The sequence below is a fragment of the Vicugna pacos genome, chromosome 6, assembly GCF_048564905.1.
Source record: "Vicugna pacos chromosome 6, VicPac4, whole genome shotgun sequence".
In the NCBI taxonomy this organism is placed as follows: Eukaryota; Metazoa; Chordata; class Mammalia; order Artiodactyla; family Camelidae; genus Vicugna; species Vicugna pacos.
In genome coordinates, this window is record NC_132992.1 from 44245040 (window position 1) to 44261939 (window position 16900).

At 38.8% G+C, this 16900-nt stretch overlaps 1 long non-coding RNA gene across 2 annotated transcripts in view; it reads left to right on the top strand.

Annotated features, from left to right (window-relative positions):
* LOC116280947 (uncharacterized) overlaps window positions 1-16900 on the top strand; it is a 243174-nt gene that overhangs the window by 126165 nt on the left and 100109 nt on the right. For both annotated transcript variants that reach the window (XR_012073541.1, XR_012073540.1), the window contains exon 3: window positions 1180-1256. This is a non-coding gene — a long non-coding RNA (uncharacterized lncRNA). The remainder of the gene's footprint in view (window positions 1-1179; window positions 1257-16900) is intronic.

The following is a 16900-nucleotide window of genomic DNA, read 5'->3' on the forward strand; positions in this document are numbered from 1 at the left end:
TCTAATATAAAGCTAGGGGCATACTAAATGCCCAGTGAGTACTTGGTGGGTGACTGACTGAATGAACAGTGTTGCTCTGCTCCCTGCAAAATCAAATCCAAGCTCCTGTCCTCCCTTGTTCTCATCTTCCGTTATCAGCACATGGAAATGCATATGAGCAAGGGCGTACACGGTGCTCTGTCTGCTTCAGCCAAGTTATCTGGGAAAGCTTCCAGGGTGTCAAGACACCAGCCAGAGCTGCCGGGAATCAGTGAGTTCCTGCAGCAGTTCTTAGTGGCCTGCTGCTGCTGACCCCTGCCTTTTGAGAATTATATCTTCCTCAAGCAAATGCCAGAATGCTGTCTGTGGTGGTTAGATTCCAGCTGTAGGCCACTCTAAATATACCCAGGTGCCATTTTACTTTAAATGCCTTTCTAAAAATAATCAGCCTGCTGAACCACAGATGAATAATACACAATTTAAATTCAGGTGACAAGCGGCATGTTGATGTTTAAGAACAGGTAGTCTCACATTTGGTTTCTGACACAGAAAGACCTGTCTTGCTATGAGGCATGAATTACAGACAACCCTCTGACATCACACATCAAACCTGACACTAAGGGAAGCCGCCACATATATATATAAACACACGCCTGTGATTATTATTCTAACTCTGTATTTTAAAATCTACTCTTATGGTCAGCAACCCTAGACTTCATCACTATTTATTAGTCTTAATACTGTGGCAATGGATGATGACATAAAAGATTTTTTAAAGTGCTTAACTTTTTGCCATTTCAGTAAAGCAGCTTCTTCTCACTCCACCCTCCCAACTCATTTTTTTTTTTAAATTTACAAAATCATCTATGAGGTTGTGTTTGCATGGAGATGAAAGATTTTGACCACAGGGTACCATGTTTCCATACCCTTATTATAAACACCCTTATACTATAGCTCTGGAAGGAGGGGCCCCTGAACAGATGTTGGCGGTTAACAGGACACACACAACGGCACTGCATCTATGTTGTAACTGGGCCAAGGTCTCCTTCAGCAGCTTGGTCCGTGTCTCTCCACAACCCATTAGCATTTACGTGCTGCTCAGGGCCGCACAGTTGGACCATAAGGAATTGTGTTCTCCCAGATTTCAGTGGGGACTGAGCATTACTTGTGCTAATCTGAACTTACCTCTTTGCCTTTTAGACCCTGAGAGTGAAAGAACAAGTGCTTGCTTTTAACCAGAGGAAGTGATCAAAGCATATGATCTGGATAATATGACCGTGAGTACTGGTTTAGTCATTGATTTAATCAGGGAGAGAAATTATTGCAGAAAAGTTTCACATGCAGTCCTGGATTTTCTAAATTAATGAAGACTCTCATTTCCATTTTCAAAGAGTGCTGCAGGGTATCATTCCTGTTTAATGTCACATTGTTGCTGGGTTGGTAGTGGATTGGCACAAAAATGGGGTGGAGAGAAGGAGCCAGGCAATACTAGAGTGGTCCAGGATGAAAAGGCGCCAGTGGAACATCTGGCTTAGCGATACAGCTGCTCTGGGGAAAGCTCTGATCCTCATAGATTGGGTGATAAAATGCGGTGAGTCAGAACTTATATTATGGTGTGTTTCATAATAACTTTCTAGCACAGTGTCAGAGCAGTGGTGCCAGGACTGCTATTTACAAAGGAACCATTTGTGTTTCATTTTATTTTGCTTGATTATTTCCATCGAATTGTGATGCAACTTGTGTGGAAGTTTTGACAAAGGAGTTGTTTTCACATTTTTAATAGTGAAATTTAGAAAAGATATTGAAAACTGAGTCTGTGGCAATGTAAAAATCTGTGTTTTGAATTAATTTTCTTTGGTGAAATAAAACATTGATGTGAAAAGGAGCTTTTAACTACAAAATGATACAATCTTATATCAACAGTGTTTATTTCTGGCTGGAGGGTTTTGGATGATTTAAAATTTTTCCCATTTTGTTTGCTTCCATTTTCTACGTGTTTTATTTGTAGTATAAAAGCACACACACATACGTGAACACAGGTGTATGTGTATACATGTGCATACATACAAGACACGTATACTTAGGTGGATATTTTCCTTACAAAGAGCTGCTGTTTCAAAGGAACGTCTATTTTCATCCCCCTGGATTCTATGTCAGAAGTATGTGTTTATGGGGTAGAAGAAATAAAGAAAGAATGAGAGTGGAGGGCCAGAGTAAAGCAGGAAACTTTGGCTCTTCCATTGGCTGTGGCTATTGTCTGGGGGTGGGTCTTCGAGCTCCCGTTTTCCTCTGGTCACACTCCACTGGGCTGTAGGAATGTCATCTTCCTTTACCTTTGCAGCTGTGATGTTCAGGACAGGACAAATTAGTCCCTTGGCATACTAATGACTTATGCTTCATGAAGACCTGCACTTGTGTGCACTGTGAGCATACCTTAGGGATGTTCACAGTTTGTCGGTGTTGTGGACCACTGTTTGCTTACAGAGCAGACATCTCCTCTACCTCAACTGTTTCCTTGCTAAAGAAACCCAGTGTACTGGGGGGCCATGGTTCCTGTGCTCTTCTCTAGTTGCAAGGGGTGGGGAATAGTGCATGTTTTCTCATCTAAGTCAGTTGCAATTCTATTCCCCTTTACAGTGATGGGTGTCAGTATGGACATGCGACACAATCCTGGCCAATTAGATACAAATGAAAGTTCACTGGGGAGCTTTGGGGAAATGTTTCCTTAATCGATAGGGCATGGATCCTTTGTAGCCTGAACTAAGCAATCTCCAGACGTCTTTAGGTTTCTGCCGGTTCTCCAAGCCTAGCCTTGGGAACCTCCAGTGTCCTTCCCACCTTTTTGATTAGATACCTGGATTTCCTTTTCTTGCATGCACCCAAAAACTGACTGATACAACTAATGTTAACTAAAAGAGACACATCTCTTTTTCTGTGTGATGTGATCAATAATCACTAGAAACATCTTATGGGAAAAGACTGTTCTTAGAATATGGATATGTCCATAACAAAGTTTTAATTTTGTGATTTATACAGCAGCAAGCCAGCTCTGGGGCTTTTTCTGTTCAATCATAGTAATGACGACGCATTATTCTTTTGTATCCCTCAGACTGCTTTCTCTTTTGATTGTATGGAGAAGGAATAGAATTCCTAAAGACATAATGAATCGAGAGGTCTCTCACCTGAAGTTTGACTCTTCCAAAAACTTCTATTTGTCACTTGCTTTATAGTTGTAAATTGTAGACCAATAGAATGATTGTCATTGAATTTAGTCCCTAAAAGGAACTCGGTAATTATCTAGGAATATACTCTCATTTTATTGCTAAGAAACCAAAGCCCTCAGTAAAAAGACTTATCCCAAATCACATAGCTATTTAAAAGCAGAATTGGGCTTAGAATTCAAGTGTTCTGAATCCGAGTCCAAAATTCTTTCTGTAGGTGCCATTCTCCAAAGATTTCATAATAAAACAAAACAAAAAAAGAAAGATGGGTTAAAAAATCATTTTGCTTTGTAAACAATAGTAAACATACTCATGATAATGCTTTTTAGACTATGGCTAAATAGTAACCCACCCAGCATTTGCTTCATTTACCATTTATGTTGTTTCGATTAACAAGTTTTAGGTAATTCTGCCTTTAGGTAAAAGATAGGAGCAAGTAAAATCCACTTTTAGATGTTTTTCCTTTTCTCTCTTTTCCTTAATTTGGCAAGTCAAGTATAATCCTTTCCTGAGTATATGCAACGTATAAACAAGCAGAAAACGCGTATCTGGTGTCTCACCTCTCTTTCTGAAAGTGTGACTGTGGCCTGGGGTCCTGCAGGGTGCAGCTCTCCGGGACAGTTTTAGTACTCTGGGGACAGCCTCCACGTCTCCAGGCTTTACTACTTTGTATTATTTTTCTTTTATGTGTGTGTCCTGACTCCTGAATGAAATTGCCTTCTCAGAGGGCCTTCGGCAAGTATGTTTTGATGGTTCAACTTTCATTCAACAAACATGCACTGAGCATCTACAATGTGCCCTGCAGTCTGATGGGGATTAGTGACACAAGGATGAGAAAAAAACAGCCTCTGCCCTCGGGGAACACTCTCTACTCAGAGCAACCTGAATTTTAAAGTGACAGGTGGTAAGAAATGATACACATGATACTGTCATGCTTAAAAATCTCCCCTTATAGCCGAAGAACCCAGATTACGAAACTTAAAAACTTTTAACTGGGCTTTACTTTGAGCAGTCTGCAGAGGGCTATACAGTAGTCTGCGAAGGCAATTATAATGGTAATTAAGATAAAGTACATTTATTCCTACGGGTAATAATGAAACTGTCTCATATATTACAAATTAGTGATTGAATTTCTGATTTTTCCAAGACAAAGAATACATGGTTTTAGCAAATGTGGATGAGAAAATGCTTAGAATCAGGGCAGTGTGAGCCAAACGGTGGCAAATGGGCTGAAACTTCTGTGAAGATTAAGGGAGAATGGGCAACAGAAGAATTGTAGAATAAATTGACGGCCCTTCAATAAAAAATAAAATGAAAAACATTCTATTTTCAGTGCCAAATTATTTTGAAGACATAGAAAATACTTCCTGGAAAGAAAACTTAAGAACAATAATAGCAGCTGACTTTCATTGAGGTGCTACTGCGTGCCAGGCAGTGAGCAGAGAGCTCTTATACGTACTGTTTTATTTAGTTCTTATAGGAATTCCATTAAGTCGGTTCAGTTATTATCCTTGTTTTACAGAGGAATAAACTGAGGCTAAGAGGAATTAAGGAATTTGCCAAATGTGGCACAGCCACTAAGTGGCAGAGCCATGACTAAACCCAGGGCATCTGACCTGGTCATCTACACCACTGCCCTGGGAACAGTCAGGCCTGGTTCTACATAGTCATTTAAAGAGAATCCTTCTTCTCTGTTTGGCTAGAAAAAAAATTAAGTCATGAAAAGTTAACAGCAAATCCATTCTTTTACATTAGTAAATTACTGAAGCGCTCTTTTGACTGTTTTTAATATATAAAGATTTTGGCTGAATTATTTTTGTTGTTCTGAGAGGAAATTAAGTCCCTATCTTGGAATTTTAGATGGCAAAGGTGTGATGAATCTATCACCTGTGATTCTAAAAAGTCTTGATGTATATTTATATTTCTCTTTTTCAAATTCCAGAGGAATTCCGCTTTCTCTATGACTCTTAAATCTATAGCTGAACTGGTATCTCCAGTTTTCCTCATCTATACGAAAAATTATGTAAAAAATAAGAACCAAATAAAATTTCGAAAAAAGAATTGTAGAGTAATAGGGCTGACATGATACAAGCTTAAAATCAACTTTGTCTTGGCAGTGGCATTGGAAGGCTCCATATTTGCTCCTGATGTACAGACACACTCATGTATTCAGCACATCTCTTTCGATAACTTTGTGTCAGACAGTGTTGTAGATGCCTGAGATACATCAGGACCAAGATGCCTGTTCCCGTGGAGCTACATTTCTGTCTTTCTTGCTTGAGACACTTCAAATTATTCCCAATTACATTCAGGATAAAATCCAACACCATTCGTGCAACCTACAAGGCCCTGCTGATTTCTCCATCTCTTTACACTCTTCTTCTCTTACTCTAAGCTCCAGCCACCCAGAGCCACTTCCAAATTCTGAAACCAAGGAAAAGAAGTTCTGTCCAAACTTCATACTTTGCACATACTCTTCCTTCTGTTGAAATGATCTTCTCAACCCTTCTCATCCCTACTCAACCTTCCTGTCTCATCCAGCTCAAATGTCATGTCCTCTAGAAGCTTCTTCTGACTTCCAGAATAGGTCTAGCTGTCTCCTCTGTGTCCCCATAACACTCTGTGCTTAACACGCATCACAGCCTATGGAAATGGCCTCCTTATCTGTTTGTCTCTCCCTCTAGAGCAGAGGGTCCTTGAGATCAGGGACTGTGTCTTGTACACTAGCATATCCCAAGTGCCTCACATGGTGTCTGGCACCTAGATACTTGTTTAAAATTAACCACACAAGAGGAACCATTAAGAGGTTGTCTGCCAAACAATTACACCAGCCATAGGATTTTTCTTGAAAGATTTCCAAGTTGATTAGCAATCTATTACCTGAATCGAATACCAGATCTCTATCAAAGTTTCTCACCAATGGATTAAATACATTGTGAGCAGCAGTCATCTGCCAAGCTAGCGTTAGATGCTATTGTGTTTTTAGGGAGACCAGACTGGAGTTGGAGAGAGAAAACCAATACAATTAGGGAGCAGTTTGAGAACAAAACTGTTGGGAAAAAAGCAATACAGGATAGTGTAGAAGTACCAAGTTTTGTGTGGCTGATATGCTCGTTGTTGGCACTCAGAAGAAAAACAGACCACTGAAAACTGGAAAAGTCATAGAAGGATTCATTGAACAAGTTAAACTTGAGCAATCTGTAGAAGCTCTCATGTGTAATATTTCATTAAAATCTTGTAGCTACCCCCTGTTGTGGTAGTTACTGTTACCGCTATTACACAGAAGAGGAGACAAGTACAGAGAGGTTAAGGGTCTTGTTCAAGGTCACACAACTTATAAATCGTGGTACCAGAATTCAAGCCCAGACTTATTCAATACTAACCTCTTGCTTCCTCTTGATCACTTTATTGGGGATGAGAAAATCCAGCTTCTGAGTCGTGATACTATACTAAGCTCCTACTTTAAAAAGGAACATACTCAGAACATTTGCTTCTGCACATGTTAGAGTACCTGGGACCAGACTTCACCATAAACAACAAGGAAACCAGAAGAAATAAATGAAACAACTGCTTGCAAACATTGAACATCGGGTAATGTGGGAAAATGAGATCACTTTGAGAGAGGAAGCAAATGAGGTGAACCCTACACTTCCCTTGGATTTTAGCCTGGAGGCATTTCTGGACCAAAGAACAGGGAAGGAATCCAACCAGAACACAGTGGTCTCGCTGAGTTGAGAAGAAAACATTGAAGAGTTGAGGGAGGCTGAGGTGGTTGTATTTGCAGGGGAAATGGCAAAGAAATAACTTGGGAGATGTGCGTAGGGATCCTTCGATTCTGTTGCTGAATGCTCAGTCACGAACTATGCTAGAAAAGAAACAAATGGAAAGCTCTAAGCTGAAGCAGTTCTCACAGATCATGCCAGGCTTGAAGACATTCAAGTTTCAACTAGCCAGAGTAGAGGGTGCTCAATGAACTTTTGGGACGTTCAGTTAAGACCCAAGAAAGCTCATGTCTTAGTGTAGGTATAAACTAAACCTACCTTAGCAGAACTTAAAAATAAAATAAAAAAGACCCCTCAAAATAATTAAGCTGATTCACAAGTAATTTAACTACCTGACAGAAAAATGTTTAACCCTTTTAAAGAAAGAAAACAAACCTGGCACTCAACAACATAAAATTCAAAATGTCCAGCATATAATAAAAAATATAATAAATACAAAGAAACAAGAAAATGTGACCCATTACCAGGAGTAAAAATGTTGGGTACTACAAACAGACACGGAAATAATGGAGATGTAGAATTAGATGTAGAATTAGAAGACTAACACTTTAAAAAATAAAAGGTAGACTAAGACTTTTAAAAGATAGATAGCCTTTGAAGGAAAATACAATGAGAGAAATGAAAAAAAGACCCAAATGGAAATTGCAGAGCTGAAAAATACAGTGTCATAAATGACCGATTCACTGGATTGAATAAAAAGAGGTAAACACTGCAGAAAAAGATGAGATCAGTGAACCTGATGACACAGTAATATATATTATATATTAGCCAACGTGAAGCACAGAGAGCAAAATGTCTGAAAAATAAATAAATAAACAGAACCTCAGTGACCTATGGGACAAAATTAAGTGGTCTGAAATATGAGTCAGCAGATTCCCAGAAGGAGAGGAGGGAGAGGGGAGCATAAAAATATTTGAATGAATAGGCTTAAAAATTTTGAAATTGATGAAAATGGTAAGTTGACTGATTCAGTAACTCAGTGAACTATAATGAGGATGACAGGAAGAGGACCACACTGAGGTAAACCAAAATCAAACTGATGAAAATCAGTGATGAAGATAAAAGTATTAAAGTATTTGTAAGGAAAAAAACACATTACATACAGAAAAACAAGGAATTACTGTAGATTTTCCATCAGAAGTAATGCAAGTCATCAGGCACTAAAAACAACTTCAAAGTTTTTAAAGTAAAAATCATTCAATCTGGAATTCTGTATCTTGCAAGAAGATCCTCAGAAATGAAGATGAAATAAAGACATTTTCAGACTGACAGAAATTGAAAGGAATTTGTCACCAACACACCTGTTTGAAGAGAAAGGTAAAAAGATTTCTCAGACAGCACATGCAAAGAAGTAATTGTAATGACTGGTCATGGAATTTAAGTCAGATAAGGGAAAGGAGAGAAGATGTCAAAGGTACAGGCTAAGGGTGGATAGTCGTTATGTTGGCTGTCAAGACGGTATCATGAAAATGTTGAAACTGAATTTCTAGAGGGAATGAGGTGGGGAAAATAGAATTATCCAAAAAACAATGCATAAAATTAACACTACCAAAGGATTTGTAGTTATCAGTAATGATGAGGTTCATGGTAAGGACCATGGGAGTAGAATTTTCTATTAAAAATAGGTGCTTGCTGAAATGATACATAATAGAGATATATCCACAAAGATGACATTTTAGCCAACATGACAGAAAAGAGGGTCCTTACAACCTTGTTTCACCTACACAATTAGTCATTATCTCTACGTACTTCATTCCAGCCAAGATCTCCTACCCGACCTCAAGGGTGGTAGTGGGCCACCTTCCAGTTCTGACTTCATGGTAATTATTTTCTAGTGAGTGATGAACTTGACAAAATAAGGTAAGAGCAGAATTCTATGTCATTAACCGAAATATTGTTAAAATAAAAAAATTTAGAGAGAAGGGGAGACAAATGGAAGCAGCTTTTATAAGCTCTTTGGAGGTGGGGGGAAACTGCAGTTCCAATTAGAACCAGAGGCTGTCAGTCACCTCAGCAAACCCATGGCCAACCGTTCAAACATTGTGAAGGACATCCTTGTCATTTTGACTAAGTGGTACAAAGTGACTCTTCGGTTACAGGTCACTGTGACTTTTTGTCTGAGAAATTGATGGGTTGGTAACATAGGCTGAGACAGGCAAATGCTGCCTGCATGTACACTCTGTCAAGCATTGCTGAAATTCCCCAACTTCATAATAATTATCCTCGGACTTCCTCACGATTTATGTATATTTTTTTTCTAAGCTAAATATCAACACAATGTTTGAATGGAAGGAGAGAAATTAGGAGGTAGAAAAGTGTTATATTTCATTAGCTCTAATCATATCCTTTTTTTTTTCAAATTTTGTTATTTCTGAAGTCTACATTTATTTTACCATTGATAGTATGCATTAGATTAACTGGGAGCTTTTATGTTCTTTCTCAATGACAGAAAATAATAGTGTGGCTTACATACCACCATGGTAGCTTAGATTCCAGTAAACAAAGTCAGGAACAATTGGATCTTGACTAGAATGGTAGTAGTGGTGAAGAGAAGAGGATGTGAAATCAAGGTGTATTTTAGCATTTAGATCATCGGGATCTGACAACTGAGTGTATTTGGAAACATGAAACTGTGGAAGAAGTTGGTTCTTTCTCCTATTTTAATTTTTCTTTCATTTGGGCAGTGGGGGATGTAGTGAAGAACGCAGCAGGGTTTGTGCTGGTGTGGAGGGGAAGGTGCTGTACATAGTGAGTGGGAGGGTTCTGGGGACCATCCAAGTCAGCCTGCTCATTAGGGTCTGTGTCTACACCTCTGATAGTGGAAGGAATCTGAATGAGAGATGTAGGCTTTTCTGGGTTGTTTCTTAATCAGCAAACCCATTAAATGACCACAGAGGCCCTGGGCTCCAAGCGAAGAAGTTTCCATTCAAAGGCTACTCTTTCCTTAAGTCTTCTAAAACTAAGCATCTCTAAAGGATGAACTCTGATATTGAAAGCCTCCATCTTCTGCTTGTCTTGTAAATTTCCCTTAAGAAAAGTCGAATCTTTTTCCTGGATTCTTCACAACTTCTACCTTGTGTTTATTTTCAGAATAATCTCACATCTTATAGGAAAGCCAAATGTATACTCATCCTATCTGAGTCCAAGGACCTCAATTTGAGAGAAATTAGCTGGTCAGTCTTATCTTCATTACTTCAGAGACAAGGACGGAAGTGTATAGTTGTCTGCAGGAATAGTGCAAAGATAAGGGAAAGAATAGACTATGTATTCTGGGCATGATCCTACCTTCTCTCTCCTCATAAATTCTTCCCAGACCGCCAGCATCATCCACCTCCTGATTGGGTATCGGCCAAGAATTTACCTGGCACTGGTCATGCTTTCTGTGTTGGGGGCTCAGAAGCTTTGCAGATACTTGCTGGGGAGCATGGATATGCCTGGTGGGTATGATGACGAGGCTCTGGGCTGATGTCCTGGCTCTTAAGTGATTTATGGATCCTGAATAGGGCGTTGGAGTGAGGGCTGAAAAACCTCACATGGTCTGTTTCATTCTTGTGGTGTTTATATTTTATCAGAAGCTTTCTTAGGCATTATCTTATTTGCTTATCGTAAGGACTCAAATGGATTGGTTGGGTATTTTTATACTCATGGTATCTCCACTGAGAACCTTGAGTTTCAAAAGACAGAAAGTTCAAAGCCAGGCAGTGATCTGGCAATATCTGAACCCAAGTCTCCTGAATTCCAGTTCAGTCCTCTTCTTACTAGACCAGGGAAGCTATGTAGAAGAGGGGAAAGGTCTTAAGGTGTTTTACGTTACCTTAGCTGGTATGGAGTGGTGGTCTCTGAGATGGGCCTAATATCCAGGGGTCTCCCAGATGGCATGGGTCATTTCATCAAACCTGACATCCCTTAAATTAGTGGTGATTCTGAGGGTTACTTACCACTATTTAATTCCTGCTACTAGACCAGGGAGATGTCTGAGGGAAGTCTGTGGAGGCTCCAGGAAGGCAGGAACCATGCAGAGAGGATTTGTTTGCTCCTAGAAGCTACCAAATACCCTGTGATTGAGCCCTTTGATTTTGACAATGTACCTGGAATGTGATTTCCCTGATTATTCCTGAGATCAGAAAATATCCAGCTGAAAGAAGCAGAATATTGATCATTCCCGTGGGCACTGTGCATAAAATGGGGGACTTTCTGGTTTGGTCCCCAAGAACTGTTGCTCCAGGCCACTAAGAATTCAAATCTGGAATTTTGCCTTATGACAGACAGTCCAGTGGAGTGAGATCACAGAGTTCAGCAATGGAATGTGTTAGAAAGAGAAACACTTTCTTGTGTGTAGGAACATGCCCTTTAGCAAATCAATTAGCTTCATTTTAACCTGGACCTTTTTCTTCTTGAATGTAATATAAGCCTCTAAAATGACAGCACTTGGCAAAAAGGTCTCTTCTGTCATTTACAGCAGTGGAGAATTCACAGAGTAAGTGAATTGCTTTGGTTTTCAATAAAAATGTTAATATCTACCTTCGATGTGAACAAAAGACACTGTATTTCAATAATGAGATGATCAAACTCACAGGGACTGAGAGAAACAGAGTATGGAGTGTGTGGATGTGGAGCAGCTGCGACTCAGCTCCAGACAGCGAGGGATGGCGGGGCAGAGAGGTGGGGGTCGGGGTTGGGGGTTGATTGAGGGAGCCCAAGGGCACAGAGAGGAAGAAAACAGAAGATATGTAGACCTTTAGAGGAACTCAAACTATGCAAAATGGATCTAAGAATACAGCATATCAAACTACTCTTTGACAAAAACACATAAGGCCATGCTAGCAGTCCTCTGGCCAGGAGTAAGAGGTGGCTGCGTGTCTTTCTTCTCTGACTCAGGTATGTGGCCCCCCTGAAACTTCTTTGGACCTTTTCAGCAGTCATGAAACAGAAAATTTTGAGAATATTTCTTTTTTCCCAATTGCATAAAATGCAGGTGGCCTTAAAAGAAGAGCAGCATAGCTTCAACCCAGAGAAATGTTTACATCCATCAGCACAATGTTATTTGTTATTTCAAGAGTCAATCCACCCCCCCATCAAAACCTACAGAGATTATTATATATACCTTGTTAATAAGATAGCAGAGATTTGTCCATACAAGATTCTGACTTAATCACTTTTTCTATAAGGTGTTATTGATGATAGCTATCATTTAATGGGCACTTACTATGTACATACAAGGTGCTGTGTTAAAAAGAATTGCATACAATGCCTCTTTAGCTTTAGAGAACTTTATAGGCTGTACAATTACCTCATTCCACAGATGTGTAAACTGAGACTCAGAGAGGTTAAGTAATCTGCCTAAGGTTAAAGGGCTAATGGGGAAGAGTTGAGTTTTAACCCAGGTCGTATGAGGAAGAATCTGGGGAGAGAATTCACTATATGGCATTTCCATGCCATGCGCTTCCATTCATCTCTCTAAGACCCAGGAATAGGCAATCCTAGCACTTGGATTCTATTTAAGGATTATTTCAAGATTATTTAGGTACAGCTTGGAGTTTCACTCAGATGTCAACTTCATTTCTAAGTAGTACAATCATTGTTTTGTGTAAGTGATAGACTGGCATTCACATAGGTGGACTCTCTGATCTAAGATGTTACAGACCCTACAAATAGCCCTTTCCTCCCAAACTTTGTTCAGTCTTTCAAAAACAAGGGAAAAAAGCCACATATGGAAATGTTCTCATTTACTGAAGCCTATATATCTTTCCTTTATGTCTTGTTTGAAATGCTTGGCCTATTTCAGCCTGTACTTTCTGTAGTTCTCAGGGGTAAGCCACATAGATATTTAAATTACACTTACAAATAAATACAAATAATTAATCAGCCTATAATAATTTCCTACAGAAAGTAAATTTAATCATTATTTTTTGAACCATCTTCTAAGCAAAAAGTGATACTTATTCCGGGAACTATCTGGGACTAATCAGGTCCTCCAGGGCTCAATTAAACACAGTAATTCTAATCTCTCTCAAGTACATTCAGTGACTGGAGAAAAGGACATGTCTCCAGAGGTGACTGCAAAGGAATGAGGAAGGGATAAGGAGACCCAGTGGCTATAAGAACCTTTGCCCTTAGATTTTATCGCCTGGCCTATTTCTGAACTTGTGGCTGCCATCTTCTGAATGTCAGGGTTTGAAGAAATAACATTTTGTTAAAAACCCAAGAATTTTCCAGAGCGATGACATCCAAATGTCAGGTTTGAGTTTGCAGAAAACAGATACTTTCTGGAAGCATGGCCTTGTCTGTGTGTGTGTATGTGTGTGTGTGTGTTTATTTTAAAATGTACCTGTTGGCATAGGCTAAAAAGCAAAAATCAAAACAGTTTACAGAACTGTTTATGAAAGATGGTTATCCAAGTATTTTCATCCACTAAAATAGTTACTTACCATTTTCTAACTACCAAGTAGGATATCAACCAATATCATCACACTGCAGGCTCTGCCAGATGTTGGCACTATCCTTATCTATCAGTACATACATTAAATTATCTTATTCTATCCCTTACAGCATCTTTAATAGGCGGTAATTCTCAGACTCTCCTAACTGGCCTCTCAGGTGGAACACTCAGGCAGACACATCCTAAGATGACCCCAGTGAGTCACACCTTTGTATAATCCTTCCCCTTGAATATGGAATGGGCCTGTAGTTACCTCTGGCCAGTAGCATATGGTGGAGGGATGTCCCTCCCTCGATTAGGTTACACTATATGGCACAGGTGCCGATGTCACTCCTTTGCTTATGTGATGTTACGAAAGACTCCTTCTTAGCAGACCAGAGTGAGCGCTTCTCCTGGTGGCCTGGAGGAAGTAATCTGAATATTGTGGGCCGCTGTACGGAGGGGGCTCTGTGGTGAGGACCTAGGGAGTCCTTTAGGAGCTAAGAGCAGTACACAGCCGACTGCTAGCAAAACCTTAACCATAACAACCACCAGAAAAGACATTTCCCCAACAACCCTGAATGAGCTTGGAAAAGGAACCCAAGCTCCAGATGAGAACTTGGTCCAGTTAATACCTTGATTTCAGCCTTGTGAGATCCTGAGCAGAGGACCCAGTAAAGCTGTGCCCAGAATCCTGACCTGTGGAAAAACTGTGAAATAAGAAGTGTGTATTGTTTTGTTTGTGGTCATTTGTTACATAGAGATACAAATGAATACAGACACTACGCCTGCCTATCGTGTTTATTTTCATTTTCCTATTGAAAAGAACTGAATGGCATCAGAATTGTAGAGTATTGATATAATTTAAAATGATTTCAACTTTTAATAAACTCTAATAGCTCACTTAAAGGTTACTAGTAAATAGCCTTTTAATCATACAGAAAAATGGAAGCCTACGGAAGGGCAGGTCATTTGCACACTCGGGGACTGCGTGTAGGAACCAGCTGTGGGATGTTTGAGCGAGCTGAGGATTTGTGCTGAGAATCACTTCTTTCTATTTTCAAACTCGGAATTTTTTTGGACATTTCTGCAACTAAGCATTGTAATCACAAAACACGTAGGTGTTTTTCATGACACCAATTGCCCTGTGTTCTGGAGTTATAATGGGTAATGTACTCAGAAGGAGCATCTGATAGAAGGAAGTTGTGGACTGTGCCATTATTCCTGAATAAGGCTGAGAATTTTAACTTAAGGTGAAGACCTCTTCAATTAGCTGTTTGTTTCAGTTTCTTTCTTTTGAAAAATAACAACCTAGATTTTTAAATTATAAAATTAATGTACTCCCAAGGTAAAAATGTCAAGCCATATAAAAGTACACACTAAAATAATCTGCTTCTGACCTCAGAACTTGAACCCTTTCCCCAAAGGCAATAACCGTCAACAATTTCTTTACATCCTGTGAGGAATGTAGGATGCATTTAGATGTTTGCATATTGTTTTAGAGCTTTATGTGAATACATATCTTTTTGGACATTCACAGGAGCACAAGACCCACTCTGTTCTTTGTTTTTTGAGTGTAACAATAGATTCTGAGGATCTTTTTCATATCAATGATGAACTTACATGTTTTAAAATAATTTTAAGATATGACAATTTTAAATAATTTTTTAAAACAATTTTAAAATAAGATATTAGAAATACAATTTTCAAAATATGTAACATTAAAATGTAATCTTAAAAGTATACATATATACTTCGATATACATATGATGCATATTTGTGTCATAATCTCTTTATATGTATTAACTCATTTATTCTCAACAAGGACTCTATGAAATAGAGATTTCTTTTGAAGGGAGGGTATAGCTCAAGTGGTAGAGCAAATGCTTAGCATGCAGGAGGTCATGGGTTCAATCCCCAGTACCTCCTCTAAAAATAAATAAACCTAATTACCCCTGCCCCCCCCCACCCCCCCCCCCCCCGTCCCAAAAGAAATAGAGACTTCTTTTAGCACCACTTTACAGATGAGGACACTAAGGCACAGCTCGCTTAAGGAGCTCGTTCAGGGTCACAGAGCTAGTATGTGTTGGAACCACTCAGATACCAACCCAGGCACTAGTGTCCCAGGGCTCATGCCCACTTAACTCCCGAGGTATGTTGATACTTCAGCTGTTCCCAGTTTTTTTTTTTTTTTTAATATGGCACACTATGTTTCAAAGCATTTCTTTTTGTACATTCACAGTTGCACACATGTGAAAGTCTATCTGTAGGATAAATTCCTCGAGATCAAATTTCTGAGTTGTAGGATAGGCACATTTTTAGTTTTCATAGATACTGTCAAATTGCCTTGCAAGGAAGTTATGACACTGTGTACACCCACTGCCAGTGTGTGATAATGTCTTTTTCCTCACAGCCTTGCCAAGATTGTATACTGTAAACTATTGCCACTCTGGCAGCTAAAAAAATGTGATCTTTAATTTATATTTATTTATGAAAGGGATTGGGCATCGTTCCATCTATTTATAAGTCGTATGTGTTTATTTTTCAGTGAAAGGCTTATTAATCTATATTTTTCTAAAAGATTTGGGTATTTTCCTTATTGATTTTTAGGAGAGTTTTATATATTAAGGAGAATAGCATTTTACTTCTGGATATATTGCAAATATTCTCCCTCAATTTGTTTTTTTGGCTTTTGTCTTTGTTTATACTCTTTGGTTTTAACCACACAAAAGGTTTAAATTTTCATGAGGGATAATTTACCAGCATAATTTCTTATGGTTTCTGGGTTTTCTAGTGTTGATCAAAAATGGTTTTCAACTTCAGAATTTTGAAAAATTAGGATGTATATTCTTAATTATGGTATAACTTCATTATTTTTCCTTCGAAGTTTAAAACAGTTGGAATTTATTTTGGTATAAAGAGTGAAGGAAGACTTCAGCTTTACTCTTAAATAGCTAACCAGTTAATATATCTGGGACTCTGTAACTACTCCATAATCTGGCTAGTAGACTTCCCTCTGCTCCCCACCCTTGTCCCCTCCCATTACTTTGTTTTTCAGAGTTTTCTGGCTATTCTCATGTATTTATTTTTTCCAATTAAACTTTATTTTAAATTTTATTTTTAAAATAAAAATTATATATATTTGTGGCATACAACATGATGTCTTAATATGTATGTACATAGTGCAATGGTTACTAGAGTCGAGCTAATTAACTTATCCATCTCCTCATACGGTTATCTTTTTTTTAATTTTGTTTGGGAGGGAGATAATTAGGTTTATTTATTCATTCATTTATTCATTTTTTAAAAAATGGATGTGCTGGGGATTGAACCCAGGACCTTGTGCATCCTAAGAACATACTGTACCACTGAGCTACACCCTCCCTCACACGGATATCATTTGTGTGTGTGTGTGTGTGTGTGTGTGTGTGCATTCGTGCTTGTGTGGTGAAAGTACCTGATACCTACCCTTTAAGCAAATTTCCAGTGTATAATGTGGT